This window comes from Neophocaena asiaeorientalis, unplaced genomic scaffold (assembly GCF_003031525.2).
Source record: "Neophocaena asiaeorientalis asiaeorientalis breed wild unplaced genomic scaffold, Neophocaena_asiaeorientalis_V1.1 scaffold270, whole genome shotgun sequence".
Taxonomy (NCBI): domain Eukaryota; kingdom Metazoa; phylum Chordata; class Mammalia; order Artiodactyla; family Phocoenidae; genus Neophocaena; species Neophocaena asiaeorientalis.
Genome location: NW_020174650.1, coordinates 135,726 through 162,792, shown reverse-complemented (window position 1 = coordinate 162,792; position 27,067 = coordinate 135,726). Strand labels below are relative to the sequence as shown.

Genomic DNA, 27,067 nt, shown 5'->3' with positions numbered 1-27,067 from the left:
CCTGACTCCATACTGTACTCTGTATTAGATGCCCAACCTTTGTCTTCCATAGCTGTCTATGCACATCTCTTACCACAGCACTGTGTTATAATAAGCTATTGCTGCATCTGACCCCTTCACTAGGCTGCAAGTTTCCTTATAGGTATGTATTGTGTCTCATTTTTCTATATACACCAGCATCTCTCCTAGCTCCTGGCTATTTCTGGTATTGGTGCCCTTTTATAAGACTAGGAAATAGAGAGATCACTAAGAATGCCTGAGGAGTTGGATTCACAGAAAAACACTTGGGTTAGATTTTGGTCAATAGGTAAGTAGGATTTGAAAGCTCAGGGGATGCCCTTCCTGCAAGTAGAGTGATCCAGAGCATGAGTATGTGAAACAAACAGTAAAGGACACAAGCTCAACTGTGAGAAGCAAACGTTTTTTCCATATATCTAATGAAGATCTAACAAAGTCCATTTCCTTTTTCTCAGTCCTTCCCAGAAGGTCAGAGAAATAAAAATATGGTATAAATGTGCAATTGGAATTGTAAGTAGACAGAACCTTGTTTGCCATTCCAGCTATGAAATCAAGTCTTCTCAGGAGCTGTATGAATTCAGAGGACAAGATCCTTCTTAAGACATCCCCTTCCCCTGATTCCCCATGAAAGTCCCTAAACAGAGAGGTCTTGTTCATGTGGTATCACAGCTCAGAGTTGAAATAGCTAGAGGTTGACCAGAATAGCGGGTCCTTGACCTCTCACCCTTTCCCACCCATAGGCCTCAGCTTACTATTGGTGGTCTGTCTGTTCCTCAAGCCCTGGATGATTTTGCAGACAATGTAGGATTTACTTTGTTTTATTTTTATTTTTACTTTTTATGCTATACACAATACCATCAATTTTATTCCAGATTACATTATCTTAATGATAATAAAAAGTTTTTGTATGCACATACTGCCAATACATTTTAAAAGGCCCAAATTTTAACAAACAGAATAGACAAATCCATCAAATAGACAATCCATCTAGACAAACAGACAAATCCAGTCGAGAGATCAAAAATTACTTTGGCCAAAAAAAATATTAAAAAAAAATCTGGCTCAACATTCTGCTTGCAGGTTTCTACATATACTGTATACGCAGTGAGTGTGTGTGTGCATGTGTGTCGCTTTTTTTTAAGGGAATGGAGTAATGTCTAGCCCACTTTTCCACGGTTATGTAGGAACTACAATGTTCTTTGCTAGCAAAACAATAAGTGCAAGGTCTGCATTTCCACCAACTCGATGCAAAGCCCCAAGAGTTTCCTGCAAAGTAAAGCCAGCACGGAGAATCTGGTCAATGTCTGCAGCAGGAAAAATTAATTGTGTAAGAAAAGAGGGACTTGATGATGGATGGCTGGTAGGTGGCTCAAATTCTAGAAGTGGCCCTGCGGCTGCAGAACATTTTCTCTGGTCTCAGGCCTGTCTGTCACTGGATTCTGTGTGCCCTGACCTGAATCTTTAACCAACGTGATACTGGATGACAAGGACTCAGTTTGCTCAGAAGTCTGATTGAGCACATCCTCCTCACTTGCTAAAAGTCTAGGTGAAATTTCTACACCTAAGGTACAGTGTAGTTAATTAGACATTTTAGCTGAGGCTAGAGTGACAGAACTGCTCTCATTTATTGATTCCCTAGATTTGGGGACACCTTCCTTATCAGTTAACAGGCTATCACACGGACCCCTGAAGTTAATATTTTCTACATCTTCTACTCCAGCATCAGTTGAAGTGTCTGTTAATTCTTCTGTCTTCACTGATACAGACATGGCCTGATGAAAGGAGACTTGTGAACACTGTTCACTCTGGGTAGCTGTAAGATGCTCATTTGGGGACCATCTTTCAGAAAGGTCCTTAATACCTGTTTGGCCCTTAGTTACTATCTCTGATTGACAGATAACTTCTTCAGATGTGTTTTCTCAAGCTGGTTTACTATTAATGACCAAAAGTTCATGAAGTTCCTTCAAGGCTGCTGTTATAGATGAGCAAGATTCCTCTGTTGACTCTGCAGAGGGCTGACAACTGCCACAGAGACTTAAAGATGAGGGCAATTCCCATATTCTTTATTTGTTCCAGACATTTCAACATTACTTTCTAGAAGCTGTAAATCCTGAGTGGAAATGGAATTACTCAATATTTCAGAGGAAAGGTTACATTCTGATGTTTCTACTTCCACCAAGGGATTATCTAAGGTGAGATCAGATGCACCGATGTTCTCGACATTGGTATTTTGACTGCCTGCTGAAATAAGCACAGCAACTAGGGACTGTTCTACTGTACCTACTTCCACAAGTGTTTCTGAATTTGAGCAGCCAAAGCATCTTGAAGGTAGAATATTTTTCTCGGTACCTGGAAGGTCCCCATTCTGCTGTAAACTGTCTCCTTTCATTGTAGCTTCCAAATCAACTCTTCTTTGTTGTTTTTCTCCAAGAAGTTCAAGGTCCCCTCTGTTATAAAGATGTTCTTGGTTATGTGGAGCATTTTGTTGTTTAACCTCATGCTGTTCATTCCTCGATTCTTCATGCTGCTGAAGGCCATTTACCTGAATCAGGTACTGATATTCTGGAGGTCAACCATTTTCACTGATAAGCCTCTGTGGTTCTTGCATCCTAGTAAGCTGTGACAAATAATCTAGCTTCCTGTCTTGTGTGGAGATGAGATTTGAGGCCCTGGGTGCTTCTTTCAGCAGATTTCTCTAGATTTCTGCAACAATGACTTCTTCAAGTGTATTCTGCAAAGGCGTAGCTGGACTCTGGTTTGCTGAGCATTGTCTGTTGAGGAAGCACAATCAGAAAGATCCTGTAGAGGAAGATGTTCTTTCTTTTCAGAGCTTATCTGGAATTCAGCTGAAGCCTCCAAAGCCTTCACAGCTTTAGGTTCAATGCTGTCTGGGTCACTGGGCTTGATGGCGTAGACTGAAGCAGAGACAGAGTGAGCGAGACTTGTAGGATTACCAATCTCAGGACTCTGTCCTGAAGGATGGGCTTTATGGTTAAATCCACCTTTTCTCTCTTCTGGGGCCCACTCCAGCTGCAGTACACACACACAACATGCATCATGACTTCTGACGCTCTGCATCCTCTACAGATTTCTGAAGGGCTTCTGCTAATTCTTGGTCTGCAACCTCCTTTGGACGTATTTCCTCTTGCTTGGCCACGTATGCCAACTGGGCACACTCTGGTAACTCCCTCTCCAGAAGGAAGGTGGTCTGTGAGCCTGTGGTGCTGATCACGAGTACATTTTTCTTGAGGTCAGTGGAACACTGATGCCATTTCAGCATGTCCAGTGCCAGAACCATGTCCATGGGCTCTTCCTCAAGTATAGAGAAGGAACACGCCAAGAAATCGCCTTCAATTTTTACCTGAATTAGATGTACCCTTCCAGTAATCTTCTGGGTGTCCACCAACGGTCCATCAGCCTCATTATTTTGGGCTGGCCAAAAGGTTCGTTCGGTTTTTTCTGTAAGATGGCTCTAGTAGTACTTAGTTGTCTTTAACGTCATTCTAAACAATTTTGTTAGATTGTATGTGACAGCTGTCACAGCAGCACGCATTTTAAAAAAGACATCAAAATTGATGAATTTTTGTGTACCCAGTTCAATACTGAAGATTAATTTTTGGCATATTATGCTTGATTACTTCAAGAAAGGCAAAAACACAACTGAAACGCAAAAAAAAAAATGATTTGTGCAGTGTATGGAGAAGGTGCTGTGACTGAAGAATATGTCAAAAGTGGTTTGTGAAGTTTTGTGCTGGAAATTTCTCGCTGGAGTATGCTCCACAGTTGGGTAGACCAGTTGAAGTTGATAGCGATCAAATCAAGACATTAATTGAGAACAGTCAACACTATACCACGCAGGAGATAGCCGACATACTCAAAATATCCAAATCAAGCGTTGAAAATCATTACACCAACTTGGTTATGTTAATCACTTTGATGTCTGGGTTCCACATAAGTTAAGTGAAAAAAATCTTCTTGACTGTATTTCCGCATGCAATTCTCTATTGAAACGTAATGAAAATGTTCTGTTTTTAAAACAAATTGTGACGGGCGATGAAAAGTGGATACTGTACAATAACGTGGAACAGAAGAAATCGTGGAACAAGTGAAATGAACCACCACTAACCACATCAAAGGCCGGTCGTCTTCCAAAGAAGGTGATGTTGTGCATATGGTGGGACTGGGAGGGAGTCCTCTATTATGAGCTCCTTCTGGAAAACCAAATGATTAATTCCAAAAAGTACTGCTCTCAATTAGACCAACTGAAAGCAGCACTCGACAAAAAGCATCCAGAACTAGTCAACAGAAAATGCATAATCTTCCATGAGGATAACGCAAGACCACATGTTTCTTTGATGAGCAGACAAAAACTGTTACAGCTTGGCTGGGAAATTCCGATTCATCTACCGTATTCACCAGACATTGTACCTTCAGATTTCCATTTATTTAGGTCTTTACAAAATTCTCTTAATGGAAAAAAATTCAATTCCCTGGAAGACTGTAAAAGGCACCTGGAACAATTCTTTGCTCAAAAAGATAAAAAGTTTTGGGAAGATGGAATTATGAAGTTGCCTGAAAAATGGCAAAAGGTAGTGGAACAAAAGGGTGAATACATTGTTCAATAAAGTCCTTGGTGAAAATGAAAAAATGTGTCTTTTAGTTTTACTTAAAAACCGAAGGCATTTTTTTGTCCAACCCAATATTACACCTTTCTGCATAAGCTTGGCTCATACTGGTCATCTGGGCACCTGAATCAACAAAGGCTTTCAAAGGATGTCCATTCACTTTGCAGTTAATATAAAGCACCACTACTCAGCAAAAACTTTCCAGACCCTCTTCCATAGCTATTGTCATGTTTTCCTCAATGTTCTGTTGCCTTATATCTTCTTCTATCTTTGCCTGAGCTCCAAGATCAAAAGGATCTGCAGAAAAGAGATGAATCCTTTCTTGCTCTCTCCAGGCTCGGTCCTGTTGCTGCTCCACCAGGATCCTAGAAGATTTCTCAAGATCTCCTCTGAGCAGAGCATCTGCCAGGGTGGACTGCATTCCTCCAGCAAGGACAGCTCGTGGGGGAGTTGGCCAGCAAAAGGTATCAGAACAAGGCTGGATTGTCCAAGCCCTGATGAAGCTATTTTTCCAGGAGATGAGTGGGACTGCTGGGTTCCTGGTGGCTGGCACTTCCCAGAGTTGGTTTTTTTGTTTGTTTGTCTTTTGTTTCTTTTTTTCTTATGAACGTTGATTTTTATTAGGAGGTGGGTTTTTTATACACATGAGTAAAATAGGCTATAAAAAGAAGCTTTGGCTATTCGGGGTCTTTTGTGTTTCCATACTTAAAGCAGAAACTAACACCATTGTAAAGCAATTATACTCCAATAAAGATGTAAAAAAGAAGTACCTCAAAATAAAATGGCTCTTAGCATATCTCCCCTCTCCTTTCACACTTCTCACTTTGGGAAGTACTGCTGACTGAAAATATCCAATCATATTCCTTTGAAGAAAGCCTTTTGATAAACTACGCAAGTCTATTCGGGGTAAGTTTGGGAACTGCACGGAAAGTCAAGGGTCTGCATTCTCCTTCTTTCGTTAAAATCCCAACGTGGCCATCTTTTAAGACTTAAGCAGCCAGTAATCCCTGGTGGTCTAGGGGGGGGCCTCTCAGTGGAGACGATCTGGCCCTCGGCGGCTGGGATGCCGACTCGAGGTCGCACAGCGCGGAAGTTGCTCAGCTCCAAGTCAGCGTCGACCTGGAGGGAAAAGGTCACCTGGAGGGGAAAGGTCACCTGGAGGGAAAAGGTCACCTCGAGGAGTTCCATCCGCACACGGTACACGGTGAGCGGCACGGCCCGGACCCGACCCAGCTCGGCTCAGCGTGGCCTCGGCGCGGAGCGGCAGGGCGGCGCGGGGCCTGATTGGTGCTTCAAGAGGAGGGCGCCGGCCGCTGGCTCGCCCGCTCGCCCCTTCCCTCGCTCGCACACGCTCAGGTACGCCCTCCGTCCCGCCCTCAGCGGCAAGCGCGGTAGCCACCGCCCGCCTGCGAAGGCCTCTCAGGGTTTACTTGAAAGAGTGCTGCTCGGGGCTGTTATCTATCTGGTTAAGTAGATGAAAAGTGGAAAGACTCTATGCTAACACATATATATGGAATCTAAAAAAAAAAAATTGTTCTGAAGAACCTAGGGGCAGGACAGGAATAAAGACGCAGACGCAGAGAATGGATTTGAGGACACAGGGAGGGGGAAGGGTAAGCTGGGACGATGTGAGAGAGTGGCATGGACATATATACACTACCAAATGTAAAACAGATAGGTAGTGGGAAGAAACCGCATAGCACAGGGAGATCAGCTCAGTGCTTTGTGACCACCTAGAGGGGTGGGATAGGGAGGGTGGGAGGGAGGGAGACGCAAGAGGGAAGAGATGTGGGAACATATGTATATGTCTAACTGATTCACTTTGTTATAAAGCAGAAACTAGCACACCATTGTAAAGCAATTATACTCCAAATAAGATGGTAAAAAAAAAGTATTGATTAATACTTCCTTTTCTACTTGTGACATTGTTATTCTGAAACAGAAAGAGAAACTAGAGTTTTCTGTTTCTGGAGACTGTAGAAGAGAGGGGAAGAAAAGGAGGGACACACCCCTACTTACGAGAAAGAGTGAAACGATAAATTTGACATTGCCATGAGACACTTTTCTGGAAAAACAACTTTTAGACCATGTTCTAAGACAGGAAGCATTATATCCATACTCTTAAACTGCTTCACCTGCCTCTTCAGTGCCAAGCAGATGAAGATGTGTTTAGAGAGCTGACCCTAAGCTCTACACAAATCTTAATAATCAAAAATGGATTAAATGGATCATAGGCCTAGATGTAAAAGCTAATACTATAAGACTTCTAGAAGAAAACATAGGTGAAAATTTTTGTGACCTTAGGTAAGGCCAAAACTTCTTAGATTTAACACACAAAAAATAAACCATAAAAGGGGAATTCTCTGGTGGTCCAGTGGTTAGGGATCCACACTCTCACTTCTGAGGGTGAGGGCCTAGGGTTCGATCCCTGGTCAGGGAACTAAGACCCCACAAGCTGCGTGGCCAAAAAATAAATAAATAAAACTTTAAAAAATATATTTTAAAAAAAGTCAACTGTTTAAAATAATAAATCATAAAAGGAAAAATTGATGAATTGGATTTCATCAAAATTAAACATTTTAATTTCATAAAAATCATTTGCTCTTTGACAAAAATGTCAATTGCATTGATTAATTCATTTAAAATAGTTATTAAATGTCTATTATGTGCCAACACCCTTCTAGGTGTTGAATTATGGCAATGAATTGGATTCCCTCTATTATACTGGACTGTCACAGGAAAATGAACATTTTAAAAATGTTTTCAACAAAGGAAAAACACAAAGCAGAGAAAGTTTATTAACACAAACATCCTTGCCATATGTTTTAAGTTTTTTGCTTAAGTACATGGACAGGATGCAGTACCAGGAAATAATGGGAAAATACTGAGAAATAAGTATGTGTATTATCATTTGGTATTTGTTGAATCTTGTATCATTTGAGCCAGAATCCTGGGGATGTGGATGCAGGGTAAAGAACATTAGAGCTTTGGAGAATGGTCTGAGGCCACATTTCACTCCATATTATTTATTGTACTGTGGGAGTTGAACGTCAAGCAACCACAGATTAGATGATTAGTTCCTTCCATGAGCTGTGGGATCGCAGACTGTGATGAAAATGCCTATCTTGTACAGTTGTAAGGATTAATGAGGTAATAAGTGTGCAGTGCATAGCTATACCTCAATAAATGGAAACTCACTGGATGATGATGATGATGGTAATAAAATCCACTCAGGTTCCAAAAGCTGACCAGGACTGAGAAGATCACCTGTTATTTTTGAGAAATGTGCCTCTTCCACTAGGGTCTATGGGAGAAATGGGGCACTTCCTTTCCTCTCCCCATCCTGTGCCCATGACAGGTATCACTAACCAACCCACCACAGCACTGTTCAGTTAGCCTGCATCAGACTTCAAAGTCCTCTCCAGGCAGACAAATCTGATCTGTTTACAGTTAGCACTGGAGATAAATGTATCTACCGTTCCTGATTTAGGGTTTAGTAGACAACTGAAGAAAGACTATAAATTTATTTTTCCTACAAAGTTAAAGGCCCAAGTTAGGCCTAAGGAGGAATGACTAGAGGTTCTAGAAGGTGTTTGGTCACAATGTAGTACAAGTTTATTTCCTAAATAATCAGTCACTGGTTGATTTGTTTTTTAATTTAGTTAAACTATGTTTTTCTGTTTGTTCTAAATGTGGAAGTAAACGATTAATCATTTACCCATCTCTTGGGATTTCTTGAAAGTAGGTCTTTGACTTTTCAGAGCCTAGAGCCACATACCCGCTGTCCCACCTTATAATTAGAAAGGTTGATCCTTAGGTTAGGAGGCCCTTGGGCTCTATCTGACAGGAAATAACTCCATGAGGCAGAAAGAAAACCTGTCAGGTCGATGTTCTGGTGATCTGACTCAGCTAAGGCAACGATGCTCAAAAGAGCAGAACCTCCCTTACAGCATGGTTCTCAGCCTTGGCTACTACACAGGATCAACTGAGCAGTTTTTAAAAACCCTTATGACCAGGCATTGGCCCTGACCAACTATATCAGAGGCTCTGCAGATGCTGCCCTAGTGTCAGTATCTGAGTTAAAGCCAGGGTTGAGGACTATTTTCCTAAGGTGTTTGGAAATTTACAAGGAGTCTCTCTGGTGGCCCAATAATTGGGGCAGAGATATTACTGGCATTTCTCTTGGCAGAGATATGGGTTAGATGTCATAATGTCATAATATCTTATAATGCCTAGAACAATTCCCTCCCAATAAAAACATTGTCCCACCCTTTGAATGTCCTACCAGATACTGACACAGTTGAAAAATTTATATGATCTGGAACTTAACTCCACCTTACATATAAACACAAAGTATTATTTGCATGTTTTTAATTAATACACACTGAATTTTCCCAGAATATAATCAACATATAAATCAAGGTAAAATTGTACTTTATTTATTTAGAAATTTACTAGGAGTTTCTTATCTTGCCAGATAAACATATGACCAATATCAGTACTACTTGTGGTATTTGAATTGTCAGCATTTGTAGCTGTGGTTTCCATGGTGATTCTATACATAGGTGCCAGCATCTGATGATTTCATCATGCTTGAATATTTAGATATTGCAATGTATACTACTTTATTATAATATACACTCATTTAATGTCTCTTTATGACTAAATATTGATTTTCAAATGTAGTGTGTTAGGTGGGTTATATAATCTGAATTTCATTTCAGGATAGTAAATGTGGTGTTATAAAAGATTTCTTATAAAAAAGGGGCCCTAGGGTTGAGATAGGGTTCAGAACTTCTGATCTAGGGATTCCCTTTGTGATTTATAATAAGGCACTTTCAGTTTGCCTCTCTGTTTATTGAGCATGGAAGTCCCAGCAAGCCCAGGACAGGGGTGTGTGTAACTTTGAGCAAGTTACTTAATGTCTCTAAGCTTCTGTTTCCTCGTTCATGAAGATGGCATAATAATAGTACTTACCTCATAGAGCTTTCAGGAGAATTAAATGAGATCAATCAGGGAAAGCAAAGTTTCTGGCATGTAGGAAGCACTGTGTTGACGATGACAATGATGATGGTGGTGATGATAAATTAAGTAGTACAATTCAGAAAGAGACCAAAGACTCTTTAATCCCTTTCTCAGCCAAGCACACCACTTTGTTTCTTTTCTCAAGATTGAACACTGCCTAGAGCAGATATCCAGAACACTCAGTCTTGCATGGAAGCACCTTGCTTCTTCTCTGCTTCTTCATTCTTGTAGTTGTTTTGAATAGTAGCCATGGCTGGAAACTCAGGATCTTTTTTTTTAACGCCTAAGGAACAGTTAGAGGTTTTATCATGGTGTCAGTGTTCTGGGATCTCTGAGACTTTGCACCTGGAGATATGCTACTTTGACTGTACGCTTTTAGGGTCTTTCAGAATGGAGCCAGGCAGCACCTTTTTGTTTGTTTTTTCCACTGTCTTTTCATCTTACTATTACCCTTTTATCTCATCCTTGCCTCCATGTAAACTTGTGAGAGCTATGCCTCGTCTTTGGGAAAGTCTAAACTAGATGTTCTGTGCTCTTATGAACAGAAGGACTAAAACACTTCTTTCAGGGCTCATCCATAAATCTTAAAAGCCAGAACCATAGCATTCCCTTCCCATTACCACCGAACCCTGACTTTACTCACCTGGAGTACTATATTTCCTAGTGAAGAGACTCTATTTCCCTCATTCAGGAAGGACACTGTCTTCTGTTGCTGTCACAGTCCATCCAGTCTATGCCATATAAACTGTCAAGTTTTGTAACCATAACAAACCAGGGTCTCTGTCCAGGAGCAATCCTCTATGTAATCCGGTTTTTCACTGTGAGGAACTTAAGTATCACAGTACGAAGTGGTGGGGAGGGGTCCATAGCCAGCTGTGGATTTCCAGCTGAGGAAGCACTGAAAAGGTAACATATTCACCCCATATTTTGAGTAGGATGATACACAAACCCTTCCAGATAGAGGAAAATCCATCTAAAATGTTAAGGACCCTCCAAAATGAAGGTTCCACAATGAGTATCTAATACCATCTAGTAATACAATTTCTTCTTACTTAAGGAGAGTTATATTTATTGAGTACTTATTAACAGCTGGGAATAATATTCAGGCTTTTACAGTCATTGTCTTAACTAATTCTTGCAAAAGCACTTTGAGTTAGGAAGCAAGACAATTCATTTTACAGATGAGAAAACTGGAATTCAGAGAGGTTAAGTTACTTGACTGAGTAAGTGGCAGAATCTAGACAACCCTAGTATGTCTAGCTCCAAGGTTCAGGAGGTCAGTTGCCATGCTTTAGGCTACATTGCCTTACCTAACATGCTGTACATGTTATAGTTTATACATGCTCTCTTGTATTTGCTCCTGGCCTATCCACTAGTCTTACTTAAAATTCTGGGTTTGGACTTCCCTGGTGGCTCAGTGATTAAGAATCTGCCTGCCAATGCAGGAGACATGGGTTTGATTCCTGGTCCAGGAAGATACCACATGCCATGGAGCAACTAAGCCCATGTGCCACAACTACCGATCCTGCGCTCTAGAGCCCGTGAGCCACAACTACTGAGCCCATGTGCCACAACTACTGAGCCCACGTGCTGCAACTACTGAAGCCCATGCGGCTCTAGGGCCCATGCTCCGTAACAAGAGAAGCCACCACAATGAGAAGCCTGTGCACCACAACGAAGAGTAGCCCCCGCTCACTGCAACTAGAGAAAGCTTGCACGGAGCAACAAAGATCCTACGCAGCCAAAAAAAAAAAAAAATCCTGGGTTTGACCAGAGCCCCCAGCTAACTAGACCAGCACTGCCCCATGGAAATAAAATGTGAGTCACAAATATGAGCCACATTTATAATTTTAATTTTTCCAATAGCCACATTTTAAAAGGTAAAAATAAATAGATGAAATTAATGTTAATATATTTTATGTAACCCAATACATCCAATTTACAATTTCAACATGTAATCGATATTAAAAAAATTTATGAAATAATTTACACTTTTTTTTTACTATACCTTTGCAATATGATGTGTATTTAAGCTTTCAGCATGTCTCAATTCAGACTACCCACAATTCAATTGCTCAATGGCCACATGTAGCTAGAAGCTACTGAGCTGGATGTCGCCAGTCTAGACTCATAGATCCCAATCCTCTTAATAATCTTAGGGGCTCTTCTGGAGAATAGAAAGGAAAGAATTGGCAAGACGAAGAGCATGTTTCTAGTTAGTGCTTGATTTAATACAAGAAAAAAATAAAAGTAATAAACTCTACAATTTCCATCTATAACTAGTGGTTGGCTTAGTTGCCTGAGAGCAGGTGAGAAGCTGAGTGATGGTTTACATGACACGCTCTTAGAGGGGTGCTGGACACAAGAAGATCAGGAAGCTCCAGACCCCATCCAAAGGGTTGGCCCATGAGGCCAGCTCACTGAGGGCATCCAATAGTGTTACCACCACCTCTCAGTGCTTCTCCTCACATTCACTCTCACACCTGCCCCTGCCTGAGAAGCAAGGTGCACGAGCCAGCCCTCAGGAGCATGGCACAGGCTCTATTCTCCTCACACTGATTCTGACATCTGGAAAGCAGAGGGAAACCTCAAACCTCCCCTGCCCCCAACCGCATGGAGAATCCTCTACCCTAGCGGTTCACAAACTTTTGCACACATCAGTGTCACATGGAGGGCTTGTGAAAACTCAGATTACTGGGCTTTAGCTCAAGAGTTTCTGATTCAGCAGGTATGGTCTAGGGCCTGTGAATGTGCATTTCCAACAAGTTCCCAGGTGAGGCTGCTGCTACAGGTCAGGGAACCACACTTGGGGAGCCAGCGCTCAATCCTGAAGGATCAAGGGACTTCCCTGGTGGCGCAGTGGTTAAGAATCCGCCTGCCAATGCAGCGGGACACGGGTTCGATCCCTGGTCTGGGAAGATCCCACATGCCACGGAGCAACTAAGCCCGTGAGCCAAAACTACTGAGCCTGTCCTCTAGAGCCCACGTGCCACAAGTACTGAGCCCACGTGCTGCAACTACTGAAGCCTGCGCGCCTAGAGCCCGTGCTCCGCAACAAGAGAAGCCACCACAATGAGAAGCCTGTGCACTGCAATGAAGAGTAGCCCCTGCTCACCGCAACCAGAGAAAGCCCGCGCACAGCAACCAAGACCCAACACAGCCAAAAATAAATTAAATTTTTTAAAATTCCTAAAAATCAATATATAATTCAAGAGCAAGAACAAATCTAAAAGGCATAGGTACCATTTTCACCCTTAATGAGACAAATATGATTTTTACATAATTGATGTGTTTGGCTATTTCTCCCATCCCCCATTATTTCCTCTAGTCCAGGAAGGGATAAACCGATCATGATGAGGAGAGAAAACACTGCAGGGAAGAAATTAAGGAGGCAGGAAGTTTGGAGGGAAATAAGGAAGAGGTCTGGGATAGATCACTGGGAGTTCAGGGTGGTAAAGAATCCCATGAAACCTGTACTCAGGAGGAAAAAAGGCAGCGAAGCTGCCCCCAATTCCCCTCAGCTAGGACAGATGCACAGACTAGAGGCAAGTTTGCTGGGTCACAAAGCCATCTCAACAGAGATGATTTTCCTCTTTGCTTTTTAGGGGGGACACTGTCTGAAGTCTGTGTGACAGTAGGCAGTAGCTAACACATCAGGAGTCTGGGACACCCCTTGGTGCAGGTTTCTTCTAACCTTTTAGGGCACCTGGATTTTAAAAGGAGGGGCAGTGAGACTTGCTGAGTTGCAAGCAGCTGGGAATTTGGAATGCATCTCTGGAGATACATACTGACCCTGGCTCAGAACTTCCAAGAACACTCAGTGGGAGGGGAGGAAAAACAGTGCAATGACATGACGCCTGGTAGGGCCTGCCTTGGCCTTGCTGAATTGCCCAGAGATTGCATTCCAACTGCACTGCAGTGACCCAATGTTCCAGTAAACAAGGAGGGGATGGAATGGACAGACCTCAGATCAGGCTATGCTGGGGCTTTTAAAATAGAACACAGGGGGCCAGCTGGGTGTGGCCGGAGTGGGGGGGTTGCCTTTGTGCACTTCCTGGATCAGGGTGGTACATGCACACCACCCACCAGACACACACATACACATCCTCACTTCCAGTGGAACTTGGACAAATACCAAATCCTCAGACGGTCAAGTGTGCAATGGTCAGAAACTGGTGAGCTCCTTTAGAACACTTCCCAGGAACCCTAGAACAAGAGAGTGTTCAAAGGGGCCACTGAGTCAGGCCAAGCCAAGCTGCTGACTAATGCTCTCCACTCCCTAAGCAATACTTCTGCCTTCCAGAAAGACAAACAGAGCTGCCACAGACAAGCACAGTCATTCAATCCATTTCCCTATTTGATTTCATAGTGTAAAACAACTGACGATCCTATGATTTCTTGGGCTTTTTCTCCCCTCTCTGCCTCATCCCACACTCTCTTATTTTCTCTACTTCATTTCACCAGCCAGCAAATGGGCTTAAGTAAAAAATCAGAGGTACTTAGTAAAAATATGAAGAGTGCTTGGGCTTAGAGAACAAGGTTCTGGAAGTTCCTTCTCTAAGTGTCCACCTGCCTGGGGATTTGTAGCCCAAATAGCATGTATAGTTTCCCCCTCCCATCACATAAATGTGTGAGTGATATTCTAGATTCCACATGACTACTAGGTGACCAAAGAATTTATCGTTCACACTGGGACATCTCTGAGAATTAAAGGGGTCACTATTGAAAATTCTGGGACAAAGCCCTTAACCTGCATGACTGGTGGGTCCATTTCTTATCCTACATGGTCACCATTCTGCCCCATTTCACAGGTGACTTTCTTTTTTACTATGAGTGATTTGTCCTTTCCCTTTTCTGGTTTTGACCTATTATTCCTTTATTCTCTTGGATAATAGTGATCTTCAGGCAATAATTAGATCTCTAGTTTGAAGTGGGGAAAAGGCAGGTTTTAAAAATTCCCCATGTGAAAAGCTGTATGACTCCTCCACTGAAGCTCTGAGTGGTGTCTTCCAGCAGTCTCAAGAAGCTGGTTTTTTATTCCAGAGACTTACTTCATTCTGAATTTTAGTGCCCAGTAAGTATTGTCAGCTTTTACTCACCAAATGGTCACGCCCCAATTTTTGGACAAGCAAAACAGCATGAAAAATGGTGTACTCATGGCAGGAAAAAAGCCTTTCTCATACTGTTTCCTTCAGAGTAAGGATAACAGGCACTGCCTCCTTTCTGTTTCTCCAGTGTGCTTAAAGTACTGTGGGGATTATTTCTAATGTTTATAGCCACACTGTGAAGTTCTAGTCATCCTCATTTTATTGACTGGGGCTGTACATTGGAGCCAGAAAAGGGAAGTAGCCAAGTAGTATCCAAATCCAGGTTTACCTGGTCCCAAAGTCCATGCCTGTGCTCCACCAGGCCATCCATGCACTGGCCTTTGTAAATCTGAATTGACCTCCTTCCCCAGGGGCTGTGGGACTTTTATGCCCACAGATGGCAGCCTTCATACCACGCCCAGGCCCTGCCTCATAACTGGCCAGTCCTTCTCAGTCAGCTGACCAGCTTAGAATAACCCTTGATGGACCCTTGCTTATTCTTCAGAGACCCATTTTTATTTCTTTTCCATTATAGCTGTGATGATTTCATACTCCCAGAAGCCCTACTTATTGCATACCAAGACTCAGGCAGCCCCAGAAAAGTACTGGCCATGGTAAGGCTTGGGCTGGGGGTCTGGCAGTTTTGGCTGAAGTTCAGAGAGGTCAGAAAATCTTGGACCCAGTAATAAGATGAGATTAAAAACAACAACAGTGAGATGAAAGTTTTAGTGACTTTGGGTCTAAGTGTCCTCTGGGAGCAAGACTCAGTACCAAGCAAAGCTCTCCCAGGCCAAGTGCCTGCCAGGGCAACATTCTGTGCATGGAAGCAAGGAACACATCTGCCTAGAGCTGGGAGCAAAGTGGCAGAGACTAGGACAGGGATTTAATTACCTGGATATCTGAACACCCTTCCTCATCCCAACTGAGTTACGTCTGATCATTCTGCCAGGTGTATACATTTCTGTATCACTAAATGACCATTTCTCACAATGCCTGCCCTCCTTATGTCCCCTGCCTCTCCCAAAACATAGCATAGTGGGCCCATGAACATGGGCTTGGAAATCAGATACCCCTGGGTTTGCTTCTATTGGCCGTGTGATTTTGGGCATGTTTCTAACTTCTGTCATCCTCATCTATAAAATAGGGATGATATGTAGAATGTACTAGAAGGATTAAAATAAGTAAAGTTATAATTCACCTCATATAGGGTAGGCACTCAATAAATGGTTAGTGTTGATATTACTGCTGTTGCTGTGGCTTAAGTTTGGTATAAGTTCTTCCTCCAGAATCAGCTAGCCCGAGTGCAGTAGGAACGCAGAGCATGTAAGAGATAAAAGGACCCTAGCATCCATTTAGTCCAACTTCTTCATTTGGGAAGGAACCTGATGTTCAGAGGGGGTTAATTGCTTGTCCAAAGTTATTTGCCTGAATAGTTCCAACCTTCAAATAAGGAAGTTCATTAGCCGAAGCAGTAGAAAAAGCTTTGGCTTTGGAGTCAGACATATGTGAATTTGTTTTCCACTTGCCAGCTTGGAGGTCTTAGACAGGTGACTCGACCTGATTCTGCCTCATTTCCTTATCTTTGGCATTGAGATAGTAGAGCCAGTCCCCCAGGATTGTGTAGAGGACTTAACGGGCTGGTATAGATCAGGTACCCAGTGGGCACGAATTGCTTGGTTCCCCTCACATCACTAGAACATCCCAGGGCTGGTTAGAACAGGACAGGCCAGTAGAAGGAACTGAGTGCTAAATGGAGCTTAAAAACACAATGGGTTTTGCCTAAAAGTTGAAATTGGGACATTGAGAAATAACTTTTGCTTATTAATCTGCAAATTCCCACTTTACAGCGAAGTTTGACACATTAATCAGACAGGAATTCTTTCTGGTGAAGCTGAGAGCAAAGATTAAGCTGATCTGTGGTCTGACCTAGGACTCTAAATGAGGGAGAATGAAGAGAGCTGGGGGCTGGAGTGGAGGAGAGTAGTCAGGGAAGATAATCCTGACAGTTTTAAACTGACCTTCTAGAATACCTTCCAAAACAATTTTGAAAGCACCCTGGTTTCTAGACACAATTTATGTTTTGAATTGGTAACACAAAGTAGACGGTGGCTTTGAGATGGGTGGCCATTTTTCAGATGCAATGGTTTTGGAATAAGAAGCACAGGCAAATTTTGCAATGAAAAGTGAGTTCTGGTGTGGGTTTGTTCCAAGATGAATATGGAGAAGGACACAGACACTCCACCGCAGCTCAGCCCCTGAGTGATCTAATTACAGGTTTTGAAATGGACCTAGAGGTAGAATTTGGAAACCTAAAATGGAAAGGCAGAGGAGAAGCAATTTGTCAACTAGAAAATGACTGACTGTAAAAGTCCTCTGGGGAGAAGAGGGTTTGGAAAAATGCTGTGTAAGCCCTTTCTAAATGCCCCAGGGGAATTACAATGCACTTTTCTAGGAATAATTAGGGTGAGGTTGATTGAGTCTGAGAGAGGACTATTGCACTGTGCCTGTAATTCACCCAGATGCTGGGTGACCTGTGGAATGCAGAGTAGTGATTAGTACCATTAGCAGAAGCAAAGTATATGGTCCTGTTTAACAAACAAACAAATGAACAAACACAGAAGAGAAGTTTGTTCTGAATTATAAACTTCTTAAGTACTGGGCCTAAGTTTTTGTCACCTTGTAGTCCTAGTGCCTGCCTAGGGAATGCATTCAATAAATATTTAATTAATGAATTAATGGCCTGGCTGCCTTATAAGATAATGAGTTTCCCAGCATACAAGGTATTCAAGCAGTAATCCTTCAGCAGGAACTGTATAGATGGTTTCAGGATCTTTTGGAAGTAACCAATAATCATTAGGATTCTTAACAACCCTAAGATCCTGGGCCTCTAGCAGAGTACAGTAATTCTCTATGACAGTCAGATCTGATTCGAACATTGGGGTCCCAAGTAATGATCATAAAGATTTTCAGGGAACTCCGGAAAAAAATGGATGAACATAGGAAAATACAACAACCCAAAATCTATGGGATGCAGTGAAAGCAGTTCTAAGAGGGAAGTTTTTAGCAATACAAGCCTACCTCAAGAAATAAGAAAAATCTCAAATAAACAATCTAACCTTACACCTAAAGGAACTAGAGAAAGAAGAGCCAACAAAACCCAGAGTTAGTAGAAGGAAAGAAATCATAAATATCAGAGCAGAAATAAATGAAATAGAAACAAAGAAAACAATAGCAAAGATCAATAAAACTAAAAGCTGGTTCTTTGAGAAGAGAAACAAAATTGATAAACCATTAGCCAGACTCATCAAGAAAAAGAGGGAGAGGACTCAAATCAATAAAATTAGAAATGAAAAAGGAGAAGTTACAACTGACACTGCAGAAATACAAAGGATCATGAGAGGTTACTACAAGCAACTCTATGCTAATAAAATGGACAACCTGGAAGAAATGGACAAATTCTTAGAAAGGTACACCTTCCAAGACTGAACCAGGAATTTGAGTATTTTGAATATTCAGATGGCAAAAACCTGGCCAAGTGAAGCCAGAGGAGTCAGAGAGAAAGGGCCCAGGAACCAAACTGGTAAAGATGACAAAAGAGGAAGCAACTCCTTAGAAGACTCCTAAACGCTTCCCAAGAACTTGGAGTGTGAGTGTTGTTTTTTTGCTTCAGCAAATTAAGCTTCCTAAGACCTTGTACGCTGTGCTGCTAGATGCTATTAGGACTTTCAACCTCTGCCTCAACCACAAACTAAATAGTGCAATTCCAACCTTCATGGTAGCTCTGCCCCGTGTAGAGACTGCTTCTATTTCCTGGAGGTAGAGCCCCCAGTGCCGATGGAATATCGACCTGTGCCTGCAGCACCTCCCTTTTGTCCTTTCTAGGCACCATGCACTCTCTTGCCATTTCAGCCAGGAGTGTGGGGCTTGATTATTTCTAGCATAAGGTCAGGCTTCTGCATTTGTGGAAACCAAGGAAGTCCAACTGAGCTGCAAGAAATGGAGTTAACCCAATTTCCCTGGCATCTGTATCGCAGCTGAATTACAAAACATTCTCCAATCACAGCAGCATCTTATCCAGGAGGAGGTAGGTAAGTTGAAGAAGGTCCCTTTGATCAGACTCAGAATGCCACTCATAATCTGCCTTTGGGGATACAAAGCTTTACTTTTTTGTACTTTGAATATATCGCACTAAAGATGTATAGCTAGAGTAACTGTGTTCCAAAGTTACATGAAATAATTCTTTGTGTGGTTTTATTATCAATTTCATTGGTAGTTAATGGTTTCTGATGATATTCAATTTGGGGGTTTGTTTTTCTACACTCTTTTTGATTGTATTTTATTCTTTTATTATATAAAACATTTGCAAGTTTCAAAGGCCAAAGCTTAAAAAGGCATGCTTCTAGTTGTCTTCTTGCCATCCCAACCCCTTCCATCTTGTAGCCACACATACCCTAAAGGAAATCACTTTCATTTAGTTTCTGGTTTACCCATTGTGAATTTCTTTTTTGCAAAAATAAGTTTTTAAAAATTCATACATATATGCATAAATGTTACTAGATTTCCCAGGGCTTCCTTAACAAACTACCACAAAACTGGGTAGCTTAAAATAACAGAAATGTATTGTCTCGTTTCTGGGGGTTAGAAGTCCAAAATCAAGGTGTTGGCAGAGCTGTGCTCCTTCTGAAACCTGTAGGAGAGGATCTTTGCCTTGTCTAGCTCCTGGAGTTTGCCTGCGATCCTTGGTGTTCCTTAGTTTGTAGATGCATCACTCCAGTCTTTGCCTCTAATGTAGCATGGTTATCTTTTCCATGTGTCTCTGCTTCCTCTTGTATAAGGACACAGCCATATTGGATTAAGGGCCCACCCTACTCCAGTATGACATCATTTAACCTAATTACATCTACAAGGACCCTATTGGCAAATAAGGTCACATTCAGAGGTATTGGGGATTAGGACAGATCTTTTTGAAAGACATAATTCAATTTATAACACTAGATATATTCTCTTTTTTAAAATTTTCTGAACCTAATTTCTTTTTTTATTGAAGTGTAGTTCATGTACAATATTATATGTTACAGGTGTACAATATAGTGATTCACAGTTTTTACAGGTTATACTCCATTTATAGTTATTACAAAATATTGGCTGTATTCCCTGTGCTGTACAATCTATCCTTGTAGTTTATTTTATACATAATAGTTTGTACTTCCTAAACCCCTACCCCTGTATTGCCCCTTCTCCCTTCTGTCCCCCCACTGGTAACCACTAGTTTTTTCTCTATATCTGTGAGTCTGTTTCTTTTTTGCTATATTCACTAGCTTGTTGTATTTTTTACATTCTACCTATAAGTGATACCATACAGTATTTGTCTTTCTATGTCTGACATTTCACTTAGCATAATACCCTCCAAGTCCATCCATGTTGCTGCAAATGGCAAAATTTCATTCTTTTTATTGCTGAGTAGTATTCCATTTTGTGTGTGTGTGTGTGTGTGTGTGTGTATCATATACATGTATACTTTTTTTAATCCATTCATTTGTTGTTGGACATTTAGGTTTCTTCTGTATCTTGGCAATTGTATATAATGCTGCTGTGAACATTGGGGTGCATATATCTTTTCAAATTAGTGTTTTCATTTTCTTCAGATATACACCCAGGAGTGGAATTGCTGGATTATATGGTAGTTCTATTTTTAGCTATTTGCGGAAACTCCATATTGTTTTCCTCAATGGAAATTAACAATATTAAGACTTCCAATTCATGGTCACAGAATAGCTTAACTTTAGGTGTGGGTTTTATGTTTTATTATGTTGAAGTTCTATCAATTTCTATGTTATTTGGAGTTTTCATCAGGAATGGGTGTTGAATTTTGTCAAAAGTCTTTTTAATAATCTACAGAGATGCTAAAATAATATTTAGCTTATAACAAATAGTATAATGAATTATATTAATGGATTTCATAATATTGAACCATCCTTGCATTTATCCTATCATTTTTATATTCCTGAAAAAAACTCCACCTGATACATATGTATTGTTTTCTTAATGTGCTAAAAGATTCTGTTCACTAATACTTTATTTCAGGATTTTTGCATTAGTTCAGGTATAGGTATATAGAATTTGGACTTTTTTTCTCTACGCTGGCATTTAAGTAGCACTGAGAATTCCTGGTCTTTTTTTTTTTGTTTTCCTCCCTTGTTTTCTTTGGGTTTCACTAAGAACTCCTTCTTAAATTAAGTCTTCATCTTACAGCTCTCTCAGTTGTACTCCACTATTATATTGGAGCCCTGTTAATGTGTTGGAGAGGATAAGTGTTCTATAATCTTATGATTAACAGGCCTGAGTCCCTGGGCTCTGCCCTTCAGAAATGTGTCTCATCATTTTTTTTTCTTTTCCTCAGACAGAAAGGGTAGAGAGTGCTGGAGCTTACCCTCTCTCCCAGTAAGATAAGGTTCTGGGAAAGTAGATTCCCCTGGAGGGCAGAACTTTGGTATGGAGAATATTTCAAAATGTTTTCTTTGAAATATTTCAAAATGTTTTCTTTGAAATATTTCAAAATGTTTTCTTTCACTCTGGGCACATTTTTATTTATTTTTTATTATTATTTTTAATAATTTTATTTATTTATTTTTGGCTGTGTTGGGTCTTCGTTGTGGTGGGGGGGCTTCTCACTGCAGTGGCTTCTCTTGTTGCAGAGCATGGGCTGTAAGCGCACGGGCTTCAGTAGTTCCCTGCATTGGCAGGCGGACTCTCAACCACTGCGCCACCAGGGAAGCCCAGCAGTTGGATTCTTAACCATTGCGCCACCAGGGAAGCCCTGGGCACATCTTTAAATGGTTATTTTTCCCTTCCCCCTGCTAGAAACCAAAGGATATTTTTCTTCAGTCTTCAATGTGAGAACTTGGAGGTATAAATCCCTCAAAAGTGTGGAATCCTCCCTAAGCCTGGGCCCCTAGGAATGTCTAACTCTCGAGCTAGTCTATGCTCAGCCCCCAGCAATTAGTCAAAATTACCATTAAATGTTTCTACCAGTTAATGGCTTGAATGACTTTGATCTTGGCTGTGATATCTGTACTTGCATGTCTCTCCAAATTACAGGGTGGACATTTGCCCTATGACTTCAATTCTTTGATGGATCGAAGAAAATCCATTGATTTTTAGTTTGTGCATTCAGCATTTTTCTTGTTGTAAGGAGGGGAGTAACAGCTCTTTACATGTTGGAGCTAAACTAGAAATGAAGTGTTGGTAAAAATTCTCCTGTGAAATAATCCGGGTGTTGTGTTTTTTTTGTAGGGTAATGTCTTGATCACTTTATTTCTTTCTCCTATGGAAATGTGTCTGCTTAAGGTTTCTCTTTATGCAGGTCAATTTGGGAAAGAGTATTTTCCTAAGAAATTATCTGTGTTATCGGGATTTCCAAATTTATTTACACAGACTTTTTCAAGTTAATGCCATTTTTAAAAACGTTTCCTGTTTAATTTTTTATAGTATGCTTTCTCATTTTTTATTGGATCAGCTAATGGTTTACCCATTTCATTTACTTTTTTAAGAACCAGCATTATTAATTTATTAGTTTTATTTATTTTCTATTTTTGACTCATTAATTTTTGCTTTTATCTTTACTATTTTATTCCATCTGCTTTCTTTCAGCTAATGTTGTTGATTTTTTCTTGAGGTAAGCTTTATTTATATATGTTAGAATTAAATCTTATATGAATGTCCATGTCCAAACCCACAGAATGTACAACATCAAGAATGAATCCTAGGTGCTTCCCTGGTGGCGCAGTGGTTGAGAGTCCACCTGCCGATGCAGGGGACCTGGATTCGTGCCCCGGTCCGGTAAGATCCCACATGCCGCGGAGCGGCTGGGCCCGTGAGCCATGGCCGCTGGGCCTGCGCGTCCGGAGCCTGTGCCCCGCAACGGGAGAGGCCACAACAGTGAGAGGCCCGCATACCACAAAAAAAAAAAAAAAGAATGAATCCTAATGTAACTGGTGGACTTTGGGTGATAATGATGTGTTCGTGTAGGTTCATCAATTGTACCAAATGTAGTACTCTGGGATGTTGATAATGCAAAAGGCTACACATGAGTGGGGACAGAGGTATATGGAAAATCTCTGTACCTTCCCCTTATTTTTGCTGTGAACCTAAAACTTCTCTAAAAAATTGTCTTTAAATATGAAAAAGAAGTGTGGGGAGGGACGTACGTGTGTCAACATCTGGCATCTACTTTCTTTTAAACATCAAGTTTCTAAAATTAATTCATATTATTGTGTGGAGTGGAAGTTTTTATTTTTCATGCAGTGTAGTAGTCCAAGGTATGACTACACTACAATATATTTATTCATTTTCCTGCCATAAGACATTTTGGCTATTACAGACAATACTGATATGAATGTTCTTGTAACATGGCCTCTGGTACACAAGTGCATAAGGGTTTCTGGGGCATATAGTTAGGAATGGATTGCTGAGTCATAAGGTGTGGGAAACTGTTCCCAAAGTGGTTGTATCAATTTAAACTGTCACCAGCAGTGTCTAAACTTTTCCTTTGTTCTACATTCCCATCAACACTTGACATTAACACATATCTTAATTTTTGCCAATCTAGTAGGTGTATATGGTATTTCATTGTTTTCTTAATTAGCATTTATTTATTTGCTAGTGTTGTTGAACATGTTGTCAGATGTTTATATGATATTTGCATTTTTTTAATGGAAATGCCTGTTCATGTCTGATGCCCATTTTTCTGTTGGGTTATATTTTTTATATTGCTTTATCTTATGTTCTCTGGATTCTAATATTTTGTCAATTAGATGAGTTACAAATATCTTCACTCAGATTATAACTTGTCTTTTCCTTTCTGATGTTATTTGATAACAGGTTTTTTAAATTTTAAGGTAATTAAATTTAGAAATCCTTTCTTTTCTGGCTAGCAAGTTTTGTGTTTTATTTAGGAAATGTTTCCTTCCACTGAGTTCACAAAGATTCTTCTATATTCTAAAAATTTTGCGATTCTCTCTTTCACATTAAAATTTTATGTGTATCCATATTTAAGTATTTAATCTACTAAGAATTGATTTTTTGCTGTGTAGAGTGTGAGATAATGCTCCAACTTTGTTATTTTTCCATATGAATAGCTAATCATCCCAATTTGTTTACTGAATAATCCATCATCTCCCCTATGATAAGCCATGCCTATTCTCTCATAAATAAGGATTCTATATATTCGTTGCTGTTTCTTGGATTTCTATTTTATTACTTTGATCAATTTGTCTATTTTCATAAAGAAAAAACTGTTTTAGCTATATACTCTAATTTGTAATAAGTATTGATATCTCATAGTCCATCTACATTATAGTACTTTTCATAAATGTTTTGGCTATTCTCCCTCTACTTTTCCATATAGATTTTCAAACAGCCTACCAAGTGTCGAATAGATAAAAATCCTCTTGGTATTTTGACTTGAATTTCACTAATGCCCCAAATAATACTTACTGAAACAAGATAGATATTTGTTTCTTGGACAGTGTAAAAGGAATCTAAAGTAGGTAGCCTACTTTCTGTTCTAACATCCAAGCAAGTGACTTCCATCCTCAAGGTCAATTTAAAGTTCATGATGGCTATGACAACCCCAACCACCATGCCTATGGCTGCCCTCCCATAAGTCCCACAACACACTTCTGCTTACATGTCATTGGCCAGGACTCAGTAACATGGACTACTAGCTGCAAGGAAGACATAGAAATATAGTCCTTTGGCTCAGTAAACTGCGGCCTAGAACAAAATTATATTTTTTCACTAAAGAAAAAGGGTGAGAATGGCAAATGCCAAGTCTAAATGATGAACTAGAATAGAACCATTTAAAAGGTTGATCTCAAAGAAGTTTCATAGTGGGTAAAACAAAATAAAGCTTTAAGACCATCTCATGTTCTCCCAAGACCCAATAGGAAGAAGTCCTAGTCTAGGAGAGCCATTAAGGATTAGGGTTAGGGCTAAGTTAGGGTTAGGTTAGGTTCTTCTTTACTGAAGGCAGAGAAATGGGGTGACTTTGTTCTGAGAGCCTGCAGGGCACCAAGAAAACAGGAAAAAAACACTTTCCCTCTAATATTAATCAGAATACCAAGCTCTATGTACGGTATTATTTACATAGTAATGTATGTATAAATACATTGCATATAAATACTGTGTGTATAAATACTATGTAGAGTATTGCTTATATAACATGTACAGTAGCATGTTTCAGTTATGTATAAACACACATCCAGTTTTAAAAAACTGGAAAAAATATTCAGTGTTAACAATGGTTATCAACGTTTACCTCTAGGCGATAAGATTATGTTTAACTTTATTTTTACCATTTATGATTTTCCTTTTTTTCCTAATTTTTACTTCCAAACTTTAGTATTATTTTTATATTTTAAAGAATCTTATTTTAGAAGGAAAAAAAAGTAAAGGAATGAAAACAGGAAAGAAGGCAGGTGGTGGATTTGAACTGTAATTTGCCATTGAATGCTGAGTGTCATTCAGCAGATATTGACTGAACATCTGTATGTATAAAGGGCTGTTGTAAGTTTCCAGGATGTATAAATCTCTGTTCCATGGAGCTTATATTCCGGTAGGAAGGGGAGGCAGAGGGGGTATCAGACAATCACAGTAACTATAATAAATTTGTCAATTGTCTCATATATTAGGAGGTGATATGTACTGTGGAAAAAAATGGAGCTGTGTAAGGAAGATAGGGAATGTAACATAGAGGTAGCAGAGCAGCGCAGTTTGTGATTTTAAATAAGGTGGTCAGGGTAGGCCTTATTGAAACATAGGGCAGAGGGACATAGACAAAGGAGGTGAGGCAGTGAGTCTTGCAGATGTCTGGGAGATATCTGGTGCAAAGACCCCAGGGCAGAACCACACCCAGTGTATTTAAGAACCAGCAAGGAGGCCAGTGTGGCTGAAATGGAGTTGAGCAAGGAGATCCCAATAGGAAACTCTGGAGGTTTGTTGTTTTTTGACACGGGCACCTGAAACGTAAGAGAGCCTGCCAAGGGTCGCCAAGCCTGTTGACCACTGCCTGCTCCCACCAATCTTCATGGAAAGAGAAAATACAGCACAAAGACATTTGCTGGTGCATCTCAGATGGCTGCAAAATCGTGAATAGGAAATGGGCATTTGAAGGGCAATGAAGATCTTTTAAGCTCATATTTCAGTTGAAAGTAATAACCTTGGAAGAGAAAAGGAGATATTGGAAGGGAACTGCTAGCTTCATAAACGAGTTGAAAAACAGGTTTGATTTTCCTGGACCATGGCTTATAATAATAGAACAATGGACTCTTGGCAAGAGACAGGACAGGAAGGAAGAGTTTGACAGGTAGTTCATAAACTGAACAAGAGGGTTTTCCATTAACATTTGATGAGGAGGGAGAAAAGGATTCAGATAAAACTGAAGACTCAGGTGTTAAATGAAAAGAACAGTGGTGAAGATTCCCAGCTGATCTCAGGAGAAAACAAGAGGAGAAAGATGTGGCAGCAAAACATATGATCTCAGATATGAGCTAAGCATAGATAATAAAAGCTAATGTGATAATTCATATCAAAAGGAAATCATGCTTTTAAAAAGAAGTATTTGGCTTTTTAAAAAGTGACTCTAGGCTAGAGTATATTCTCTGCCATGTTAAGGCATGCATCATGTGATAGCATCCACCACCCAAAAGAAGGACAACTAATTGAAGGGTGGAAAAATTGCAACATATAATAGAATTATTTACATTTAGGGACATTTGTAAAGCAGAATAGACACTTTTAGATGAGGATTAAAGAATAGAGAAATGGAATGATCAAACTGTGGAAGCATTTAAGGATGTGGAGGACATTTTGCAAATCAGATTAGGAAACTAACACAATAAGAGACAATAGCAATGGAGAAGGAAATCTATCTGAACACCGGGAAGACTTATACTCCAAAAGCAAGGATCTGGTAAATTCTTTCCTTCCTGAAGAAAGTAGAAGTAACATTTTGAGGAAATGACACTCCAGATGCAATCCTAATGTACAAAGATAATACAAATAACAATAGCTTACATTTGTTGAGCCCTTAATATCATTTATTGGGTGTTCACTATGTGTCAAACATTACTTCCTTTAATATTCTCACAAGCTATGAAACTATCCCCAGTTCACACATGAGGAAACTGAGCGTTAAAGAAGTTAATGAGTGCAAGGTTACTTAGCTAGCAATAAAGTACCTGAGAATCCAACCCAGATCTACCTGACTCCGAAGCCCATATTGTTAACCAGGCCTCTTAAGATTGGTGAAAA

The 27,067-nt window shown here is 40.3% G+C and overlaps 1 long non-coding RNA gene and 1 pseudogene across 1 annotated transcript in view; one reads left to right on the top strand and one right to left on the bottom strand.

The window, feature by feature from the left end:
- Window positions 1-1,194: 1,194 nt before the first annotated feature.
- LOC112408982 (regulatory solute carrier protein family 1 member 1-like) lies at window positions 1,195-5,882 on the bottom strand (annotated as a pseudogene).
- A 4-nt stretch (window positions 5,883-5,886) lies between these two features.
- Window positions 5,887-27,067, top strand: part of LOC112408984 (uncharacterized) — a 68,938-nt gene continuing 47,757 nt past the window's right edge. The window contains exon 1 of the long non-coding RNA XR_003005059.1: window positions 5,887-5,999. This is a non-coding gene — a long non-coding RNA (uncharacterized LOC112408984). The remainder of the gene's footprint in view (window positions 6,000-27,067) is intronic.